The sequence below is a fragment of the Theobroma cacao genome, chromosome 7, assembly GCF_053813885.1.
Source record: "Theobroma cacao isolate CCN51 chromosome 7, ASM5381388v1, whole genome shotgun sequence".
Taxonomy (NCBI): Eukaryota; Viridiplantae; Streptophyta; class Magnoliopsida; order Malvales; family Malvaceae; genus Theobroma; species Theobroma cacao.
This window is the reverse complement of record NC_142645.1, coordinates 32,995,941-33,019,141: the sequence shown is the minus strand read 5'-3', so window position 1 is coordinate 33,019,141 and position 23,201 is coordinate 32,995,941. Positions and strand designations below refer to the sequence as shown.

The 23,201-nt window shown below is 34.9% G+C and overlaps 1 protein-coding gene and 1 long non-coding RNA gene across 3 annotated transcripts in view; both read left to right on the top strand.

The window, feature by feature from the left end:
* The window catches only part of LOC18594826 (uncharacterized), a 30,123-nt gene extending 22,223 nt beyond the window's left edge, over nt 1–7,900 (top strand). For both annotated transcript variants that reach the window (XR_016027555.1, XR_016027554.1), the window contains one exon: nt 7,707–7,900. The gene's annotated coding sequence lies outside the window, so the exon portion shown is untranslated. The remainder of the gene's footprint in view (nt 1–7,706) is intronic.
* A 5,267-nt stretch (nt 7,901–13,167) lies between these two features.
* LOC148761814 (uncharacterized) lies at nt 13,168–15,901 on the top strand. Its single transcript, XR_016027409.1, has 3 exons — nt 13,168–13,262; nt 14,866–14,951; nt 15,794–15,901. It is a non-coding gene; the product is annotated as an uncharacterized LOC148761814 (long non-coding RNA).
* Nucleotides 15,902–23,201: the final 7,300 nt, after the last annotated feature.

Below are 23,201 nucleotides of genomic sequence, written 5' to 3'. Positions count from 1 at the left end.
AAAGAGGACTGTGAACCTACGGTTTGGAAAATGCAGATCCAATGGTAGTCCTCGATGAGATCAGCTATCTACAGTCTATACTGAACCTGAAATGGGTGGAAAGGAGGGTGGTGAGATTATAAAATCCCAATGAGTAAACAGACATTATCATAAATATCTAAAGGCGAGTAAAATGGAGGCAAGTTTAAACAACAAATTTCAACCCATTTCATAATGTTTTCAATTTGTTTCTTAAACCATAAAATATTTGTAATTTACCAAAACAGTTGTTAAGGCTTATGTCTTTTATTAAAACAAGGCTCAAGCCAAAACTAATCCTCGGGGATACCTTGGCCGAGGCATCTAACCGAGTCCGCCAAGGGTGTTAAAATATTCACACGTGAAACACATTTTTATTTTTAAAACCGGCCGTTCCTTGGCGTTGGCCGAGTTACACATTCACGTGGGGGTTCGACGTGAAGTGAGCTCTAATACTACCCCGGGAGTTACTCTCCTCGCCTCTACAACCGGAGTAACTATATAACTGGGTTTATCGTGCCCTTCTAATAGGCAGTCCACGGAAACCCGTCACTGTAGTGACTAACCCACCAATTTTAATAAAATTTTGACAGTATAACGTGGCTTTTATTTATTTATCCAGCCTGCATAGTAAAATAACTTACATAAATTTCCCAATGCATTCACAAAATATAGCCACATATACTCATTTCTCATAAGCCATTCCTAGGAAAATATATATTTTTCAAGTCAATTTGTAGCCTCCAATTACTCAATTTCATAATCAATACAATATATTTTTATTTGTCACATTTATTCCTAAAACATCAAAAATCTCGTTTTAATCTCATTCTCATTTCATAAAATACATAAAGGGCATTTAAAATAAACTCTAGATAATTTACAATAATAATAAGTTTACTCACCGTTTGTACAAACTAAAAGCTTTCTAAGTGCCCCGATCACTACTTGTCGGGTACGACTTCTTTGCCTTTTCCGGAAGGCTCTCCTCCTTGACACATTACAAAAGGTTACACAATTCATCACATTGATGCTAAATCACTATATAATTAACTTAAATCCTATACTAATGCATGGTATGAAATGCAATAGCCTAAAACGGCTTAAACGCGGTATTAACCTATTTTTGGCACTTTGCCCGATAAATTGCTAATGCGCTCCATTTTAGCTCTAAATCATCCCATTCTCTCTCCAACATTTCTAACCATTAAATATCAGCCAATAACCTTCTAAAAACAACAAAATCAGCTCACTCCCTTCCTTGAAAAATTTGGCCAAAAATGGGACATTAACTCGGTTAATTTTCTACTTTGTTTTTCTATCACGTTTAATCGTTTTTCATCATTTTCTCTTCATTTTCCTTAGAATAAAATCAATTCATCATCATTGTACAGCATTGAGCATCCAGCCAAGAGTGGGTATTGTGAAAATTTAATTATTTCTTGCCCAATTTAATTTCTAAACACATTTAACTAACTAAAACTATCAATTTAACTAAAAATCAAAACCTAAAAATTTCAATTTCTCTCCCCTAGAATTTCGTCCAGCCCTTGATATCACTTTTTGATCTCTCTCCTCAAGCATGCTAAATGGAAATAAAGGCATAGGAAAGGTAGAAATCAAGCTAAAATCGAAAAATCTTACCGTTAGACGCGTAAACGGTCAAAAACCGCGAATTTTCCTTTGAATTTTCTTGTTTCTCTTTGGTTTTTCTTTTTTTCTTCCTTTCCTCTCTATTTCCTCTCTTGTTCTTCCTTATGGCCGGCCAGCACTTAAAATTTGGGTTTAAATGGGCTGACTTTTCATTAAAATAATATTATATCATTAAAAAATACCACATGTCACTTTCCCATTGGCCCATTTTTAAAATTTCATCCATTTGTTTCCAAATTTTCACCATACACTTGTCTCATATATTCATAGCTTAGATAAAATTCTCAAACTCATCCAAAGTCTCGGTAGAGTAATTTTTGAAATTTACACTTTTACCCCCGTAAAAGTCAAAAATTACATTTTTGCCCTAAAAATTGAAAAATTGCCCATAGGCATATTTTTCATCCCTTATACTCATACCATTCTCCAATTTGTCAAATTTGATCTAAATTCTCTCAAAATCTCAAATTTTGTCCGTGGGTGGCAACATTACGATTTTGCCCCTACACTCCAAAAATCACCAAAATTAAACTTTTTCACTTCCTATCATTAAATTATACTCCAAATAGTTAATCTTGGTCAAAAATTTCACTCCATGATCAAATTATTATCTTAGGTGGCAAAATGACGATTTTGCCCTTGAATATCAAAATTTCTAATTTTACCCCAAATGAACCCTCGAGCTCCGAACAATCATTTTTAATCATTCCTGGACTATAAAATATTAAATTTTATCCTACAATTCCTATTTGAACTAGTTCGAGGTTAAATCAATTTAAGTGTACCGTTAGGTACAATATCGGGTTTCGTCTATTCTTAGGTGCTTTTCTAGCGTAATAACATGCTACTCAATGCATGTATGTCATGACATGTATTTATAGGGTCGGGTTTTACACGCGGTGTTACCATAATATTTTAAATATTTACTTACTCGCGCTAACTCGATTTAATAAAATCACGTGGTTTAACTTATGTCATTTATCTCTAAAAATTTATTTGTATTTCTTCTCCCCCACTTAGATCAACCATATGATCCTTCTTCATGACTAATTTTGATTTCGACATTCGGTTAAATATTAATATTTTAATATTATTTTATTAATAAAATATTATTTTATTCTAAAAATTTTCTTTTGTCTCCTTGGTACTTAAAATACCTTATTATGCCTCAATTGACTTCCGAATCACCCTTTTATCTAACAAATTCTCTTTCGATAAAAATATTATTATTTTATTATTATTTCCTTGTGTGCGGAATATTTTATCTTAAACTATTCCTTTCATCTTTCATCACTTTTAGACATTATAATTGACCTCAATTTGCATCCGATCAACTTTATTTATCACTGTTTCAAAATATGGGGTATCACAATCTCCCCCACTTAAATAAAATTCGTCCTCGAATTCACGTCGATGTTGCGTTATCAATCTCCTTCTATGATCCTATTCTTTTTCTACTTCTATAGGGACATTCAATTTATTCACCTCGTTCACCTTCAGCTGAATTTAAATACTTTATTTATGTCAATTATCATCCTTTGGAGTCAGATCAGCAGTACCTTTCACAATCATGATCTCTTATATCGAGTCACTAAACATGCTTTTATCACCCTTATTAAATTTGAACCATAACTTCATTACAATTATACCGATTTTAATAACATATTATACTTACTTATGTATACCTAATCATCATTTTATTAATTTGCTCCTTGCCAAACTTCTCAACCTTGATTCATTCATCTTATGCTTTTTCATACACTTCCTTTAATAAAAGTTCCATTGAGAACTTAAACAATCCAAGGCTTACCTTCAAAGTCACTCATAACTTTAATCATTCATTGCATGCCTGATAACACTTTAGCTCATTGACCCCATTGGACATTATTTCAAAATCTCTCAATTACTAAGAACAATTCTTCACCTTAGTTAGTGAAATTATCAATTTCATATATACATTTATACATGCATTTTCAAATGTCAACATCTCTCGTTATGTATAGGGATCCATGTGTTCACATGCCTTGGACTACATTCCCTTTTATTCATCCGCATCTCAATCCTAGTTTCAATATAATAATCCTTATAGTGCATGTCAACCTTCTTATTATGCTTACGTATAACTTCATATCATTTGTATCATTTCCAATCATATGCTCGAGTTTCATCATGCTATATCCTCACATCACAATGTCATTAATCACATCTCACTTACTAAATGTCACTTAAAAACTTAGACTGATTCGAATCATGCATGCCTTAAGCGTTTTCAAATTCCAATTTCCATTTTACCTTAGGAAGTTTTCATTATTGGTTTCATTATCCAAATTATCTTTAATCATCCTTTGTTCTATTATTCTATACTAATGTGACATCATTCTCCTCGAACCAATCTGTAGTTTGTACTTGGAACTGCAAGGCTTGAAACAAAGTTCTTCTTAAGTACTTTTTAACGTTAACACAAATTTCACTTTCAGCTTACGGCTTCCTCTTTATAGCCACATAGCTTAATGCTAACTTTCACAAAATCCATAGCAAAACTCCTGTTGAGCATCTCCTTGGGAATATCTATCTTAGACTTATGTCTCACAGTATGTGATTACTTAGCTTGTGACTTAGCCGTTAGGCTCCTTAGCAAGTTTTAAAAATCTCACATTTTATACTTGTCGTGTATGATTAGAAATTTCTTTTCAAAGATACTTGTGCATTTCTAAAACACTTAATCTTTTATTTGCTCCTTAAAATCTCGAGCATATCATTCTACAGATGTGCACATATTCTTAAAGGTATATAAATACATATTCATCCATTCAATCGCCAACTCATTTTCATAGGTTCCTAGGGTGCTACACAATTGGCCTCGTGTTGTTACTAACCCTTGTCGTTTAACTAAGTCAAGACAATAATTGTAAATTCTCATAAGGATATTCTATATAAACTTGTTTTCTATACCACCCTTATAATCCTTCATTCACACTTTCATCATTTGGTATCTTATCTCAATATAGCCATCTCAAGAATCTTTTAATTTTTTTCTTTTAATTATATGCCCATACACAAGGCCATAAAGAAGCTTTTCAATTCATTCAGGTAGACATTCTCCAGAATATTTAAAACTTCCAAATAACAAAGCTCAATAACCAATAACCAAAATTCAATTTGTAAGCTCATTATCGTGTCACTCCCATCTTACTCATGTATCATAGGCGTGAGGTATACAGAGTATTATAGCGTTGGACAGTTAGTGCTGCAGCGCTGTGACTACTAGAAATTTCCTCATCAAAGCTATTTGTCTACATTCAAAGTCACTACATCAATCATCCTCAACCATTGGGTTTCCCTTCTAGGCATATATCATGAGTTCCATAAGTATAGATTCCTTCTCTTTGCTTGTCATACGCACTAAGCAAAGTTAATACTTTCATCTCATGTCATCTTTTGACTTTCATCAACGTTCATAGAATCCTACCTCAAAACATCCTTTCCATACGATGTAATAAATTCATAACACATATACCACCTCACACATAAGTTGCTTATTGTCTATAGTTGTAAAACTCGACCCTATAATCACATGTCATGACATACATGCACTGAGTAGCATGTTATTATGCTAGGAAAGCACCTAAGAATAGACGAAAATCGGTATCGTACCTAACGATACACTTGAGTGGATTTAACCTCGAACGAGTTTAAATAGGAATCGTAGGATGAAATTTAATATTTTATAGTCAAGGAATAACTAAAAATGATTGTTCAGAGTTCGAGGATTCATTAGGGGTAAAATTGAAAATTTTGATGTTTAGGGGCAAAATCATCATTTTGCCACCTAAGATAATAATTTGATCATGGAGTGAAATTTTTGACCAAGATTAACTATTTGGAGTATAGTTTAATGATAGGAAGTGAAAAAGTTTAATTCTGGTGATTTCTGGAGTGTAGGGGCAAAATCGTAATTTTGTCACCTACGGACAAAATTTGAGATTGAGAGAATTTAGATTAAATTTGACAAATTGGAGAATGGCATGAGTATAAGGGATGAAAAATATGTCTATGGGCAATTTTTCAGGTTTTTGGACAAAAATGTAATTTTTCACTTTTACGGGGGTAAAAGTGTAAATTTCAAAAATTACTCCACTAAGACTTTGGATAAGTCTGAGCATTTTATCTAAGCTATGGATATGTGGGACAAGTGTATGGTGAAAATTTGGAAACGAATGGATGAAATTTTAAAAATGTGCCAATGCAAAAGTGACACATGGCACTTTTTAATGATTTAATATTATTTTAATGAAAAGTCAGCCCATTTAAACCCCATTTTAAGTGATGGCTGGCCATAAGGGAGAACAAGAGAGAAAATAGAGAGGAAAGGAAGAGAAAAAGAAAAACCAAAGAGAAACAAGAAAATTCAAAGGGGAATTCACTTTTTTCGTCCGTTTACGCGTCTAACGGTAAGATTTTTCGACTTTAGCTTGATTTCTACCTTTCCTATGCCTTTGTTTCCATTTAGCATGCTTGAGGAGAGAGATCTAAAAGTGACATCAAGGGCTGGACGAAATTCTAGGGGAGAGATTTTGGAATTTTTAGGTTTTGATTTTTAGTTAAATTGGTAGTTTTAGTTAGTTAAATGTGTTTAGAAATTAAATTGGGCAAGAAAGCATTAAATTTTCACACTACCCACCCTTGGTCGAATCTGCAATGAGGTACAATGATGATGATCTGATTTTTATTCTAAGAGAAATGAAGAGAAAATGATGAAAAATGGTAAAATGCGATAGAAAAACAAAGTAGAAAATTTACCGAGTTAATGTCCCATTTTTGGCCGAATTTTCCAAGGAAGAGAGTGAGCTGATTTTGGTGATTTTAGAGGAATATTGGCTGATAATTAATGGTTAGAAAGGTTGGAGAGAGAATGAGACAATTTAGAGCTAAAATGGAGCGCGTTAGCAATTTATCGGGTAAAGTGCCAAAAATAGGTTAATACCGCGTTTAAGCCATTTTTGGCTATTGCATTTCATACCATGCATCAGTATAGGATTTAAGTCAAATATATAGTAATTTAGCATTAATGTGATGAATTGAGTAAATTTTTGGAATGTGTCTAGGAGGAGAGCCTCCCGGTAAAGGCAAGGAAATTGTACTCGACGAGTAGTTATCGGGGCACCTAAAAAGCTTTTAGTTTGTACAAACAGTGAGTAAACCTATTATTATTGTGAATTATCTAGAGTTTATTTAAAAAAATGCTCTTTATGTATTTTATGAAATAAAAATGAGATTAAAACGGGATTTTTGATGTTTTAGAAATAAATGTGACAAATAAAAATATATTGTGTTGATTATGAAATTGAGTAATTAGAGACTGCTAATTATTTTGAAATAAATATATATTTTCCTATGAATGACTTATGAAATATGAGTATATGTGGCTATATTTGATAAATTGCATTGGGAATTTATGTAAGCTGTTTTTACTATGCAGGCTGCGTAAATAAATAAAAGCCACGTTATACTGTCGAAATTTTATTAAAATTGGTGAGTTTAGTCACTGCAGTGACGGGTTTTCGTGGACTGCCTATTAGAGGGGCATGGTAAACCCGATTACATAATTACTCCGGCTGTAGAGGCAAAGAGGGTAACTCCCGGGGTAGTATTAGAGCTCACTTCACGTCGAACCCCCACGTGAATGTGTAACTCGGCCAACGCCAAGGAACGGCTTGTTTTAAAAATAAAAATGTGTTTCATATGTAAATATCATAACTACCTTGGCGAACTCGGTTAGATGCCTCGGCCAAGGTATCCCCGATGATTAGTTTTGGCTTGAGCCTTGTTTTAATAAAAGTCATAAGCCTTAACAACTGTTTTGGTAAATTACAAATATTTTATGATTTAAGGAATAAATTGAAAACCTTATGAAATGGTTTGTAATTTGTTGTTTAAACTTGCCTCCATATTACTCGCCTTTAGATATTTATGATAATGTCTGTTTACTCATTGGGATTGCAAAATCTCACCCACCTCTTTTCCAAACATTTCAGGTCTATGGTAGCTTGTAAATACCCTATTTTGTCGAGGATTCCAGTTGACATCTCTACCACACAGACAGTAGGTTTCTAGCACCAACATTTGGTGTATTTTGGGCCACTTGTCATTGTAACCATTATTGTACATTATAACTTTGTAAATTTTTGCATGTGTGAATTTATTTTACTTACACGTTACAAAAAATTTCTTACACGTGTTTCTATAAATATTGATTTATATAAAAAATTGTTATATTTTAATCAATATTTTGAATAGTGATATTTATATATAAATCTTTTTAAAATATTTTTGTATTTTGATTTACTTGAGTAGGAAACTACTAAAAATTGTTTAAAATGGAATGTTTAAAAACGATTGCTCACAGAAAAGGCAAGAAACTGATATGTAAGCCTTGTGGGGTTTTGATTGGCATTTCGAGTAATGAGTGTCAATTAGGACGTCGCGGCGGTTGTCATGGGCTAGAGGGAGGTTTCGAGTCGTGACAATTCAATTGGTATCAGAGCCTTTGGTTTAAAAACTTATGGTTTTAAAAGAAGTTTTTGATTTTTAAAGTTCTTGGATTTAAAGTTATTTTAAAATAATTTAAATGTTAGTGTGCCCCAGTTAAGATTAGTTAGTTGCATGTAGTTGCATATAGAGCCTTTAGTAGTCTAAACTAATTTCATTCTTTTTGTAGACCATTATGCCTCCTCGACGTGAGCTACCACCTATCACTAGATCTACCGATAAGGGAAGAGGTCGCCTTAGACAGAGTCGACCGAATTCCATAGAAGAGGAGTTGGCTGCATCTTTTTTTAGAGCAGTTCCTACTCTGAGTCTACTGACATTCCTGTACCTCCTCCACCGCCTGTTGCTACTCCTGGAGTACCTACCATGACACCCGAGGCAGCTCAAGCATTAGCGATTTTTCTCAATGCTCTTACGGGCCAAGCTCAGGCTAGTCCAGTTCCACCCGCTAATTCCCCTGTAACAGCCCTAGTACCACCACCTCCTATTCAACCCCAGACACCGGACGTCTCCATTTCTAAGAAGTTGAAGGAAGCTAGACAGTTGGGTTGCGTCTCGTTTACTGGTGAGTTGGATGCGACCGCAGCTAAGGATTGGGTTAATCAAGTTTCGGAGACTCTTTCTGATATGAGATTAGATGACGATATGAAGCTAATGGTGGCTACTAGATTACTAGAGAAGAGGGCTCGTACTTGGTGGAATTCGGTGAAGTCCCGTTCCATTACTCCTCAAACATGGTCTGACTTCCTCAAAGAATTTGATGGTTAGTATTTTACTTACTTTCATCAGAAAGAAAAGAAAAGAGAATTTCTAAGCTTGAAACAAGAAAATCTAACTGTAGAGGAGTACGAGACTCGTTTTAACGAGTTGATGTTATATGTGCTGGATCTAGTGAAATTTGAGCAAGATCAGGCAAATTATTTTGAGGAAGGGCTCCGTAATGAGATCAGGGAATGGATGACAGTGACTGGTAGGGAGCCACATAAGGAAGTTGTGCAGGTGGCCTTACGGGCTGAGAAGCTCACCATTGAGAATAGACGGATCCGAGCTGAGTTCGCAAAGAGAAGGAATCCGCCTACATTCTCAGGTCAGTCTTCAAAGAGAGGCAGAGATTGGACATCTACTGCAGGAAGTACTACCTCAGCGACTGTGGCATCCACTAGACCTCCATCTCAGCAGTCACAGCCGAGATCTTCTAGATTTGATCTGCCAGTGATGAGTAGTCAGGGGAGGACTTCAGGAGGATTGAACAGATGCCGTAATTGCGGAGGATTTCATGTTGGATCATGTAGATAACTTGTAAAGTGCTTTCAATGCAACCAACAAGGGCATATTAGGAGAGATTGTCCTCAATTGAGACGGGGTACAATAGCTACTTCTACTCCTCCAACTTGTCCTAGTATACTATGAAGAGACACTTCGAGATCACAGTCCAGACAGAGTCCAGTGATACTGTCAGGCATGGGAAGTAATACCTTAGAGCAGCCATCTTCTTGACTGCAGCCCCAGATTTTGACCAGGGTCTTTGCAGTGACTGAGGATGAAGCCCGAGCTTGACTTAGCACAGTGATAGGTACTATGATTGTGTTTGATAGAGATGCATATGTTTTAATAGATTCAGGCTCCGATAAATCATACGTGAGCATATCATTTGCATCATTCTGAGATAAGAACCTGTCATCATTAGAGGAAGAGATTATAGTGCATACTCCTCTATGCGAGCGGTTAGTAAGAAATACGTATTATAGAGACTATGGTATTAAAGTTGGGAAAGAAGAATATATGGGTGATTTAATCCCTTTGGAGATTCGGGACTTTGATTTGATCTTGGATATGGATTGGTTGTCCACTCATCGAGCAAAGGTGGATTGTTTTAAGAAAGAAGTGATTCTCCAGAGTTCAAAGGGAGTAGAAGTTGTATTTATAGGGGAGCGTCGAGTATTACCGTTTTGTGTAATCTCAGCCTTCAAAGCTTTGAAATTGGTGTGAAAGGGATATCCGGCATACTTGGCTCACGTGATTGATATATTGAGGGAGGAACTTAAGTTAGAGAATGTCCCTATAGTGAGTGAGTTCCCTGATGTATTTCCTGATGAATTACCAAGACTTCCTCCTGATCGTGAGTTCGAATTCACTATTGATTTACTTCTGGGTACCACATCTATCTCTATTCCTCCATATAGAATGGCTCCGACAGTGTTGAAGGAGTTGAAAGTACAATTGAAAGAGTTAGTGGACAAGGGTCTTATACGCCCTAGTATGTTTCCGTGTGGAGCACCGATTTTATTTGTGAGAAAGAAAGACGGTACACTTCGGTTATGTATAGATTACCGACAACTTAACAGAATGACCATTAAGAACAAGTATCCGTTGCCGAGGATTGATGATCTTTTCGATCAATTACAAGGAGCTATAGTGTTTTCTAAGGTTGATCTAAGGTGTGGGTATCATCAGTTGAGGATTAAAGAATAGGATGTACCCAAGACAGCGTTCAGGACTCGATACGGTCATTATGAGTTCTTGGTCATGCCTTTCGAGTTAACTAACGCACCGGTAGCTTTTATGGATCTCATGAACAGGGTGTTCCACCCTTACTTGGACAAGATTGTTATTGTGTTCATTGATGATATCCTGGTTTACTCGGAAGATAATGATGAGCATGCTAACCACTTACGTATAATATTATAGACTTTGCGGGAAAGACAGTTGTATGCAAAGTTTTCGAAGTGTGAGTTTTGGTTACAAGAAGTGGTATTCTTAGGACATGTAGTATCGAGATCTGGAATATATGTTGATCCCAAGAAGATAAAGGCAATTTTACAATGGGAGCAACCTAAGATAGTGACGAAGATTCATAGTTTCCTCAGATTAGCCGGTTATTATCAGAGGTTTGTTCAAGGGTTTTCCTTAATACCAGTTCCTTTGACCCGTCTAACTCATAATGGAGTTAAGTTTGAGTGGGATGATGTTTATGAGAATCGATTTCAGGAGCTAAAGAACCGATTAACCTCCACTCCCGTTTTAACACTTTCTGTGAGTGGTAAGGGATTTGTGGTGTACAGTGATGCATCTAAGTTGGGGTTAGGGTGTGTGTTGATGCAGGATGAGAAAGTAATAGCTTATGCTTCCCAGCCGTTGAAGAAGCATGAAGCAAATTACCCTACCCATGTTTTAGAGTTAGCAGTAGTGGTGTTTGTTTTAAAATCTGGAGGCATTACTTGTATGGTGAGTATTGTCGGATATTTACAGATCACAAGAGTTTAAAATATTTGCTCACTTAGAAGGAGCTTAATTTGAGGTAAAGGCGATGGTTGGAGTTGATAAAAGATTATGACTTGGTGATAGACTATCATTCGGGAAAGGCGAACGTTGTAGCTGATGCCTTAAGTCGTAAGTCTTCATCGTCTTTAGCAGCACTTCAGAGTTGTTATTTTTTAGCATTATTAGAGATGAAATCTCTTGGGGTCCAGTTGAGAAATGGTGAGGATGGATCTTTATTGGCAAGCTTCATTGTACGACCTTCGTTACTTAATCAGATCAAGGACATTCAGAGGTCTGATGATGAGTTAAGAAAAGAAATTCAAAAATTAATCGATGGGGGAGTTAGTGAGTTAAGACTAAGAGAGGATAACATCTTGATGTTTAGAGACCGAGTTTGTGTTCCTAAGGGAAACCAGCTAAGACAGGCGATCATGGAAGAAGCCCATTCATCTGCCTATGCATTACATCCTGGAAGCACCAAGATGTATAGGACTATCAGGGAGAATTATTGGTGGCCAGGTATGAAGCGAGACATAGCAGAATTTGTAGCAAAGTGTCTCATATGTCAGCAAGTTAAGGCAGAGCATCAGAGGCCAGTAGGTACACTTCAGTCTTTACCTGTTCCCGAGTGGAAATGGGAGCATGTAACTATGGATTTTGTCTTTGGGAATACCGTAGACACAAAGGGGAAAGGATGCAATTTGGGTAATCGTACATCGGTTGACTAAGTTTGCTCACTTTTTAGCTGTCCATAGTACATGCTCTATTAAGAAGCTGGCTCAGCTCTATATAGATGAGATTGTGAGGCTACATGGAGTTCCCGTTTCTATAGTGTCAGACCGAGATCCTCAATTCACTTCTCGATTCTGGCCGAAATTTCAAAAAGCTCTCGAAACCAAATTGAAATTTAGTACTGCTTTTCACCCATAGACGGATGGTCAGTCAGAGAGGACTATCCAGATTATGGAGGATATGTTGAGGGCTTGTGTCATGGATTTTCTTGGGAGTTGGGATAGACACTTGCCGTTAGTGGAATTTGCTTACAACAACAGCTTCCAGTCTAGCATCAGTATGGCACCGTACGAAGCTTTATATGGAAAGAAATGTCGTACTCCACTTTGTTGGGATGAAGTGGGTGAAAAGAAGTTATTTAGTGTGGAATTGATCGAGCTAACTAATGATAAGATCAAGGTTATACGAGAGAGGCTAAAGGTAGCCCAGGATAGGCAGAAGAGCTATGCAGATAAACAGAGAAAAGACTTGGAGTTTAAGATCGATGATAAAGTTTTTCTTAAGGTTTCTCCTTGGAAAGGTAATAATCTGAATGCTTTGTGGTATTAAGTTTTATTTGATTATATTATTGTGGTAAACTATGATATCTTGTTGGATAATGAAAGGTGTGATCCGGTTTGCAAAGCGAGGAAAGCTCAATCCGAGATACATTGGACCTTTTCGTATTATTGAAAGAATTGGGCCAGTGGCGTATAGACTAGAACTACCGCCAGAGTTAGATGGGATCCACAATGTTTTCCATGTTTCCATGCTTAAGAAATATGTACCAGATCCCTCTCACATCCTCGAAGAACCTCCGATCGAGTTGCATGACGATTTGAAGTTCGAGGTGCAACCTGTGAGTATCTTAGATCGAAAGGATCGAGTATTGCGGAATAAGAGTATATCAATGGTCAAAGTGTTGTGGAAAAGTGCTCGAATGGAGGAAATGACATGGGAAGCAGAGCATCAAATGAGGAACCAATACCCGCATTTATTTGTCGAATCTGGTAAGTGAAATTTTGAGGTCAAAATTTTATTTTAAGGGGGGTAGAATTGTAAAACTCAACCCTATAAACACATGTCATGACATACATGCACTGAGTAGCATATTATTATGCTAGGAAAGCACTTAAGAATAGACGAAAACCGATATCTTACCTAACGGTACACTTGAGTTGATTTAACCTCGAACTAGTTCAAATAGGAATCGTAGGATGAAATTTAATATTTTATAGTCAAGCAATGATTAAAAATGATTGTTCGGAGTTCAAGGGTTCATTAAGGGTAAAATTGAAAATTTTTATGTTTAGGGGCAAAATCGTCATTTTGCCACCTAAGATAACAATTTGATCATGGAGTGAAATTTTTGACCAAGATTAACTATTTGGAGTATAATTTAATGATAGGAAGTCAAAAAGTTTAATTCTGGTGATTTTTGAAGTGTAGGGGCAAAATCGTAATTTTGCCACCCGCGAATAAAATTTGAGATTTTGAGAGAATTTAGATCAAATTTGACAAATTGGAGAATGGTATGAGTATAAGGGATGAAAATATGTCTATGGGCAATTTTTCAATTTTTTGGACAAAAATGTAATTTTTCACTTTTACGGGGGTAAAAGTGTAAATTTAAAAAATTACTCCACCGAGACTTTGGATAAGTCTGAGAATTTTATCTAAGCTATGGATATGTGGGACAAGTGTATGGTGAAAATTTGGAAACAAATGGATGAAATTTTAAAAATGAGCCAATGCGAAAGTGACACATGGCACTTTTTAATGATTTCATATTATTTTAATGAAAAGTCAGCCCATTTAAACCCCATTTTAAGTGATGGCCTGCCATAAGGGAGAACAAGAGAGAAAATAGAGAGGAAAGGAAGAAAAAAAGAAAAACCAAAGAGAAACAAGAAAATTCAAAGGGGAATTCGCATGTTTTGCCCGTTTACAAGTCTAACGGTAGGATTTTTCGACTTTAGCTTGATTTCTACCTTTCCTATGCCTTTGTTTCTGTTTAGCATGCTTGAGGAGAAAGATCTAAAAGTGACATCAAGGGCTGGATGAAATTCTAGGGGAGAGATTTTTGAATTTTTAGGTTTTGATTTTTAGTTAAATTGGTAGTTTTAGTTAGTTAAATGTGTTTAGAAATTAAATTGGGCAAGAAAGCATTAAATTTTCACAATACCCACCCTTGGCTGAATCTGCAATGAGGTACAATGATGATGATCTGATTTTTATTTTAAGAGAAATGAAGAGAAAATGATGAAAAATGGTTAAATGCGATAGAAAAACAAAGTAGAAAATTTACCGAGTTAATGTCCCATTTTTAGCCGAATTTTTCAAGGAAGAGAGCGAGCTGATTTTGGTAATTTTAGAGGAATATTGGCTGATAATTAATGGTTAGAAAGGTTGGAGAGAGAATGGGACAATTTAGAGCTAAAATGGAGCGCGTTAGCAATTTATCTGGTAAAGTGCCAAAAATAGGTTAATACCGCATTTAAGCCATTTTTGGCTATTGCATTTCATACCATGCATTAGTATAGGATTTAAGTCAAATATATAGTAATTTAGCATTAATGTGATGAATTGAGTAAGTTTTTGCAATGTGTCTAGGAGGAGAGCCTCCCGGTAAAGGCAAGGAAATCGTACCGGACGAGTAGTTATCAGGGCACCTGAAAAGCTTTTAGTTTTTACAAACGGTGAGTAAACCTATTATTATTGTGAATTATCTAGAGTTTATTTTAAAAAATGCTCTTTACGTATTTTATGAAATGAAAATGAGATTAAAACGAGATTTTTGATTTTCTAGAAATAAATGTGACAAATAAAAATATATTGTGTTGATTATAAAATTGAGTAATTGGAGGCTGCCAATTATTTTGAAATAAATATATATTTTCCTATGAATAGCTTATGAAATATGAGTATATGTGGCTATATTTGATAAATTGCATTGGGAATTTATGTAAGCTACTTTTACTATGCAGGCTGGGTAAATAAACAAAAGCCACGTTGTACTGTCAAAATTTTATTAAAATTGGTGGCTTTAGTCATTGCAGTGACGGGTTTCCGTAGACTGCCTATTAGAGGGGCATGGTAAACCCGGTTCCATAATTACTCCGATTGTAGAGGTGAGGAGGGTAACTCCCGGGGTAGTATTAGAGTTCACTTCACGTCGAACCCCCACGTGAATGTGTAACTCGGCCAACGTCAAGGAACGACTTGTTTTAAAAAAAAAATGTGTTTCATATGTAAATATCATAACTACCTTGGCGGACTCGGTTAGATGCCTCGGCCAAGGTATCCCCGAGGATTAGTTTTGGCTTGAGCCTTGTTTTAATAAAAGTCATAAGCCTTACAACTATTTTGGTAAATTACAAATATTTTATGGTTTAAGAAATAAATTGAAAACCTTATGAAATAGTTTGTAATTTGTTGTTTAAACTTGCCTCCATGTTACTCGCCTTTAGATTTTTATGATAATGTCTATTTACTCATTGGGATTGCAAAATCTCACCCACCTTCTTTCCAAACATTTCAGGTTTGTGGTACCTTGTAAATACCCTATTTTGTCGAGGATTCCAGTTGACATCTCTACCATACACAGAGTAGGTTTCAACACCAACACTGGGTGTATTTTGGGGCACTTGTCATTGTAACCATTATTGTACATTATAACTTTGTAAATTTTTGCATGTGTGAATTTATTTTACTTACACGTTACAAAAGATTTCTTACACGTGTTTCTATAAATATTGTTTTATATAAAAACAATGCTATATTTTAATCAATATTTTGAATAGTGATATTTATATATAAATCTTTTTAAAATATTTTTGTCTTTTGATTTACTTGAGCAAGAAACTACTGGAAATTGTTTAAAATAGAATGTTTAAAAACGATTGCTCACAGAAAAGGCAAGAAACTGATATGTAAGCCTTACAGGGTTCTGATTGGCATTTCGGGTAATAAGTGTCAATTGAGACGTCACGGCGGTTGTCATGGGCTCGAGGGAGGTTCCAGGTCGTGACAACAACTTTCCTCAAATTTATTGTGATCCTTATCTAATTATTTTTCTTGTCTTGTACTCCAATAATTTTATTGACTATCGGAATAATTAACTACGAAAATAGCTCAGCTTCTTCCTCACTTTATTCTCTCAATCCTTACTAAATCAAAATTTCATATTCCCCATATTCCATAATTTAACTTCATTGGCTATATTTGTGCCCAATTATTACCTCATAGTGTCATGGCATCACTGAGTAATCCCCTTCATGCTTAAATTACAATCATTAACTTAATCACGTTATCCATTTCGAATGTCATTTATAACCTTATTGCTTCCTTCTATAACCTTTCTCAATAATTATATTACCAATTTGTCCCTGTCATACTAAAAGATTCTCATACATATCCAGTTATTTAAATAACTACTTTACATTCCGTTTAAGTCATACACTTTAAAAGTCAAACTATTAACTTCTTTGTACAAATTACTATTATCTCCTTTACACGACATCTACCTAGAGTTAAAGCAGTACAAAATCCTACGAAAATATTACATATCATTGGGATCATCATCTTAATCTGATCTTATCGAAAGATTCTACTTCAAGTCCTTCTTAAGATCCTTTTCTAGGTTCTCCTCCTCTTGAGATTTTCTCCTTTGTTCCTTAATCAAGGCTTGTTGTATTCTCCTACGTTCCTCATCACTCACCGATGTAACATTTCTTTCAAAATCGTGAGGAAAATGTTGTACAACTGACACGTCCTTCCTAGAACGAATATATCCCCTTGCAATTTCCTCCCTCGTCCATTTTCTATGGTACTCTTCAGGTTGTTTCAAAAGGAAATCTTTTTCAGTTTTCGGAGTATCAAAGCTACTCTCACTTTCAAAATTCTTGCTACTCTCAAAGCTTTCCTTATTACGAAACCATTCTATTAAGTTCAAAGGAATTCTATTAATAGGAATTCGAGATGGACCATTTTTTGAATTACTTGAATCAAAGCGCCATTGGCTTCTAGTAGTGGAATCTAATGATCCCTCACTAGTACTATGAGGGGTATTGGGACTACCGCCTCTTCTAGACATTGTGTGTATGTCACCAGTGCACCTCAAAACCTATACGCAACCAAGTAGTAATTACTTAATTATTCATGCATCACAAAAGTAGGTAGGTTTCTATATGTAGATGCATGCATTCTATTCAATCTAATCTAACTTAACTTAACTTGGGCCACAATGACACTATAAATTTTAAAACAACTTTAAAACCAAAACTCTGATCTTTAAAACCAAAAACTCTAATATCACCTGAATTGTCAAGACCCGGTTGTCACGACCCGAAACCTCCCTCAGGCCCATGACAATCGTCTCGATTAACACTCATTATCCGGAATGCCAACCGGAACCCCGCAAGGCTTACATATCAGTTTCTTTCCTTTCCTATGAGCAATCATTGTTAAATATCGAGTTTTTAGATCAAAAACAATCAAAATAAAATTTTCGCCACACAAGGGTATTTTGGTCATTTTTTTCTCAAAAATTTCAAAACTGGCTAAAACGTAATATACAAGTACAAAATACATAATTCATATTCAAAATGAGTTTAAAAGTCTAAAATCTTCATTTAAAACGAAATTACGATTATTTGAATATAATAAGAAAATAAAAGAACTATTAAGGAAAATATTCTATTTTCTTATAAAACAATATTTATGGAGTTATACGTGAATAATTTTTTTATAGCGTAAAAGCTAAATAAATTTATACATACTGAAATACAGTAAGCCAAAATATTTAATTTAATTTACAATAACAAGAGGGCCCCCGAATAAACAAAAGTAAAGAGGACTGTGAACCTACGGTTTGAAAAATGCAGATCCAATGGTAGTCCTCGATGAGATCAGCTATCTACAGTCTATACTGAACCTGAAATGGGTGGAAATGAGGGTGGTGAGATTATAAAATCCCAATGAGTAAACAGACATTATCATAAATATCTAAAGGTGAGTAAAATGGAGGCAAGTTTAAACAACAAATTTCAACCCATTTCATAATGTTTTCAATTTATTTCTTAAACCATAAAATATTTGTAATTTACCAAAATAGTTGTTAAGGCTTATGTCTTTTATTAAAACAAGGCTCAAGCCAAAACTAATCCTCGGGGATACCTTGGCCGAGGCATCTAACCGAGTCCACCAAGGGTGTTAAAATATTCACACGTGAAACACATTTTTATTTTTAAAACAAGCCGTCCCTTGGCGTTGGCCAAGTTACACATTCACGTGGGGGTTCGACGTGAAGTGAGCTCTAATACTACCCCGGGAGTTACCCTCCTCGCCTCTACAACCGGAGTAACTATATAACTGGGTTTACCGTGCCCCTCTAATAGGCAGTCCACGGAAACCCGTCACTGCAGTGACTAACCCACCAATTTTAATAAAATTTCGACAGTATAACGTGACTTTTATTTATTTATCCAGCCTGCATAGTAAAATCAACTTACATAAATTTCCCAAATGCACTCACAAAATATAACCACATATACTCATTTCTCATAAGCCATTCCTAGGAAAATATATATTTTTCAAGTCAATTTGCTGCCTCCAATTACTCAATTTCATAATCAATACAATATATTTTTATTTGTCACATTTATTCCTAAAACATCAAAAATCCCGTTTTAATCTCGTTCTCATTTCATAAAATACATAAAGGGCATTTAAAAATAAACTCTAGATAATTTACAATAATAATAAGTTTACTCACCGTTTGTACAAACTAAAAGCTTTCTAAGCGCCCCGATCACTACTCGTCGGGTACGACTTCTTTGCCTTTTCCGGAAGGCTCTCCTCCTAGACACATTACAAAAATTTACACAATTCATCACATTGATGCTAAATCACTATATAATTAACTTAAATCCTATACTAATGCATGGTACGAAATGCAATAGCCAAAAACGGCTTAAACGCGGTATTAACCTATTTTTGGCACTTTGCCCGATAAATTGCTAACGCGCTCCATTTTAGCTCTAAATCATCCCATTCTCTCTCCAACATTTCTAACCATTAAATATCAGCCAATAACCTTCTAAAAACAACAAAATCAGCTCACTCCCTTCCTTGGAAAATTCGGCGAAAAATGGGACATTAACTCGGTTAATTTTCTACTTTGTTTTTCTATCACGTTTAATCGTTTTTCATCATTTTCTCTTCATTTTCCTTAGAATAAAATCAATTCATCATCATTGTACAGTATTGAGCATCTAGCCAAGAGTGGGTATTGTGAAAATTTAATGATTTCTTGCCCAATTTAATTTCTAAACACATTTAACTAACTAAAACATCAATTTAACAAAAAATCAAAACCTAAAAATTTCAATTTCTCTCTCCTAGAATTCGTCCAGGCCTTGATATCACTTTTTGATCTCTCTCCTCAAGCATGCTAAATGGAAATAAAGGCATAGGAAAGGTAGAAATCAAGCTACAATCGAAAAATCTTACCGTTACACGCGTAAACGGTCGAAAACCGTGAATTTCCCTTTGAATTTTCTTGTTTCTCTTTGGTTTTTCTTTTTTTCTTCCTTTCCTCTCTATTTCCTCTCTTGTTCTTCCTTATGGCCGGCTAGCACTTAAAATTTGGGTTTAAATGGGCTGACTTTTCATTAAAATAATATTATATCATTAAAAAATGCCACATGTCACTTTCCCATTGGCTCATTTTTAAAATTTCATCCATTTGTTTCCAAATTTTCACCATACACTTGTCTCATATATTCATAGCTTAGATAAAATTCTCAGACTCATCCAAAGTCTCGGTGGAGTAATTTTTGAAATTTACACTTTTGCCCCCGTAAAAGTGAAAAATTACATTTTTGCCCAAAAAACTGAAAAATTGCCCATAGACATATTTTTGATCCCTTATACTCATACCATTCTCCAATTTATCAAATTTGATCTAAATTCTCTCAAAATCTCAACTTTTGTCCGTGGGTGGCAAAATTACGATTTTGCCCCTACACTCCAAAAATCACCAGAATTAAACTTTTTCACTTCCTATCATTAAATTATACTCCAAATAGTTAATCTTGGTCAAAATTTTCACTCCATGATCAAATTATTATCTTAGGTGGCAAAATGACGATTTTGCCATCGAATATCAAAATTTCTAATTTTACCCCAAATGAACCCTCGAACTCTGAACAATCATTTTTAATCATTCCTGGACTATAAAATATTAAATTTCATCCTACAATTCCTACTTGAACAAGTTCGAGGTTAAATCAATTTAAGTGTACCGTTAGGTTCAATATCGGGTTTCGTCTATTCTTAGGTGCTTTTCTAGCGTAATAACATGCTACTCTGTCACGACCCGGAACCTCCCTCAGGCCCATGACAATCGTCGCGACGTCCCGATTGACACTCATTATCCAAAATACCAACCGAAACCCCGCAAGGCTTACATATCAGTTTCTTTCCTTTCCTGTGAGCAATCATTGTTAAATATCGAGTTTTTAGAGAATATATACTATTTTAGATAAAAAAACAATCAAAATAAAATTTTCGCCACACAGGGGTATTTTGGTCATTTTTTTTTTCAAAAATTTCGAAACTGGCTAAAACTTAATATACAAGTACAAAACACATAATTCATATTCAAAATGAGTTTAAAAGTCTAAAATCTTCATTTAAAATGAAATTACGATTATTTGAATATAATAAGAAAATAAAAGAAATATTAAGAGAAATATTCTATTTTCTTATAAAACAATATTTATAGAGTTATACGTGAATAATTTGTATAGCGTAAAAGCTAAATAAATTTATACATACTGAAATACAGTAAGCCAAAATATTTAATTTAATTTACAATAACAAGAGGGCCCCCGAATAAACAAAAGTAAAAAGGACTGTGAACCTACGATTTGGAAAATGCAGATCCAATGGTAGTCCTCGTTGAGATCAGCTATCTACAGTCTATACTGAACCTGAAATGGGTGGAAAGGAGTTGGGTGAGATTTTGCAATCCCAATGAGTAAACAGACATTATCATAAATATCTAAAGGCGAGTAAAATGGAGGCAAGTTTAAACAATAAATTTCAACCCATTTCATAATGTTTTCAATTTATTTCCTAAACCATAAAATATTTGTAATTTACCAAAACAATTGTTAAGGCTTATGTCTTTTATTAAAACAAGGCTCAAGCCAAAACTAATTCTCGGGGATACCTTGGCCGAGGCATCTAACCGAGTCCGTCAAGGGTGTTAAAATATTCACACGTGAAACACATTTTTATTTTTAAAAACCAGCCGTTCCTTGGCATTGGCCGAGTTACACATTCACGTGGGGGTTCGACGTGAAGTGAGGTCTAATACTACCCCAAGAGTTACCCTCCTCGCCTCTACAACCGGAGTAACTATATAATTGGGTTTGCCGTGCCCCTCTAATAGGCAGTCCACGGAAACCCGTCACAGCAGTGACTAACCCACCAATTTTAATAAAATTTCGACAGTATAACGTGGCTTTTATTTATTTATCCAGCCTGCATAGTAAAATCAACTTACATAAATTTCCCAAATGCACTCACAAAATATAGCCACATCTACTCATTTCTCATAAGCCATTCCTAGGAAAATATATATTTTTCAAGTCAGTTTGCAGCCTCCAATTACTCAATTTCATAATCAATACAATATATTTTTATTTATCACATTTATTCCTAAAACATCAAAAATCCCATTTTCATTTCATAAAATACATAAAGGGCATTTAAAAATAAACTCTAGATAATTTACAATAATAATAAGTTTACTCACCGTTTATACAAACTAAAAGCTTTCTAAGCGCCCCGATCACTACTCGTCGGGTACGACTTCTTTGCCTTTTCCGGAAGGCTCTCCTCCTAGACATATTACAAAAATTTACACAATTCATCACATTGATGCTAAATCACTATATAATTAACTTAAATCCTATACTAATGCATGGTATGAAATGCAATAGCCTAAAACGGCTTAAACGCGGTATTAACCTATTTTTGGCACTTTGCTCGATAAATTGCTAACGCTCTCCATTTTAGCTCTAAATCATCCCATTCTCTCTCCAACATTTCTAACCATTTAATATCAGCCAATAACCTTCTAAAAACGACAAAATCAGCTCACTTCCTTCCTTGGAAAATTCGGCCAAAAATTGGACATTAACTCGGTTAATTTTCTACTTTGTTTTTCTATCACGTTTAATCGTTTTTCATCATTTCTCTTCATTTTCCTTAGAATAAAATCAATTCATCATCAGTGTACAGCATTGAGCATCCAGCCAAGAGTGAGTATTGTGAAAATTTACTGATTTCTTGCCCAATTTAATTTCTAAACACATTTAACTAACTAAAACTATCAATTTAACTAAAAATCAAAACCTAAAAATTTCAATTTCTCTCTCCTAGAATTTCGTCCAGCCCTTGATATCACTTTTTGATCTCTCTCCTCAAGCATGCTAAATGGAAATAAAGGCATAGGAAAGGTAAAAATCAAGCTAAAATCGAAAAATCTTACCGTTAGACGCGTAAACGGTCGAAAACCGTGAATTTCCGTTTGAATTTTCTTGTTTCTCTTTTGGTTTTTCTTTTTTTCTTCCTTTCCTCTCTATTTCCTCTCTTGTTCTTCCTTATGGCCGGCCAGCACTCAAAATTTGGGTTTAAATGGCTGACTTTTCATTAAAATAATATTATTTCATTAAAAAATGCCATGTGTCACTTTCCCATTGGCCCATCTTTAAAATTTCATCCATTTGTTTCCAAATTTTCACCATACACTTGTCCCACATATCCATAGCTTAGATAAAATTCTCAGACTTATCCAAAGTCTCGGTGGAGTAATTTTTTGAAATTTACACTTTTGCCCCCGTAAAAGTCAAAAATTACATTTTTGCCCCAAAAAT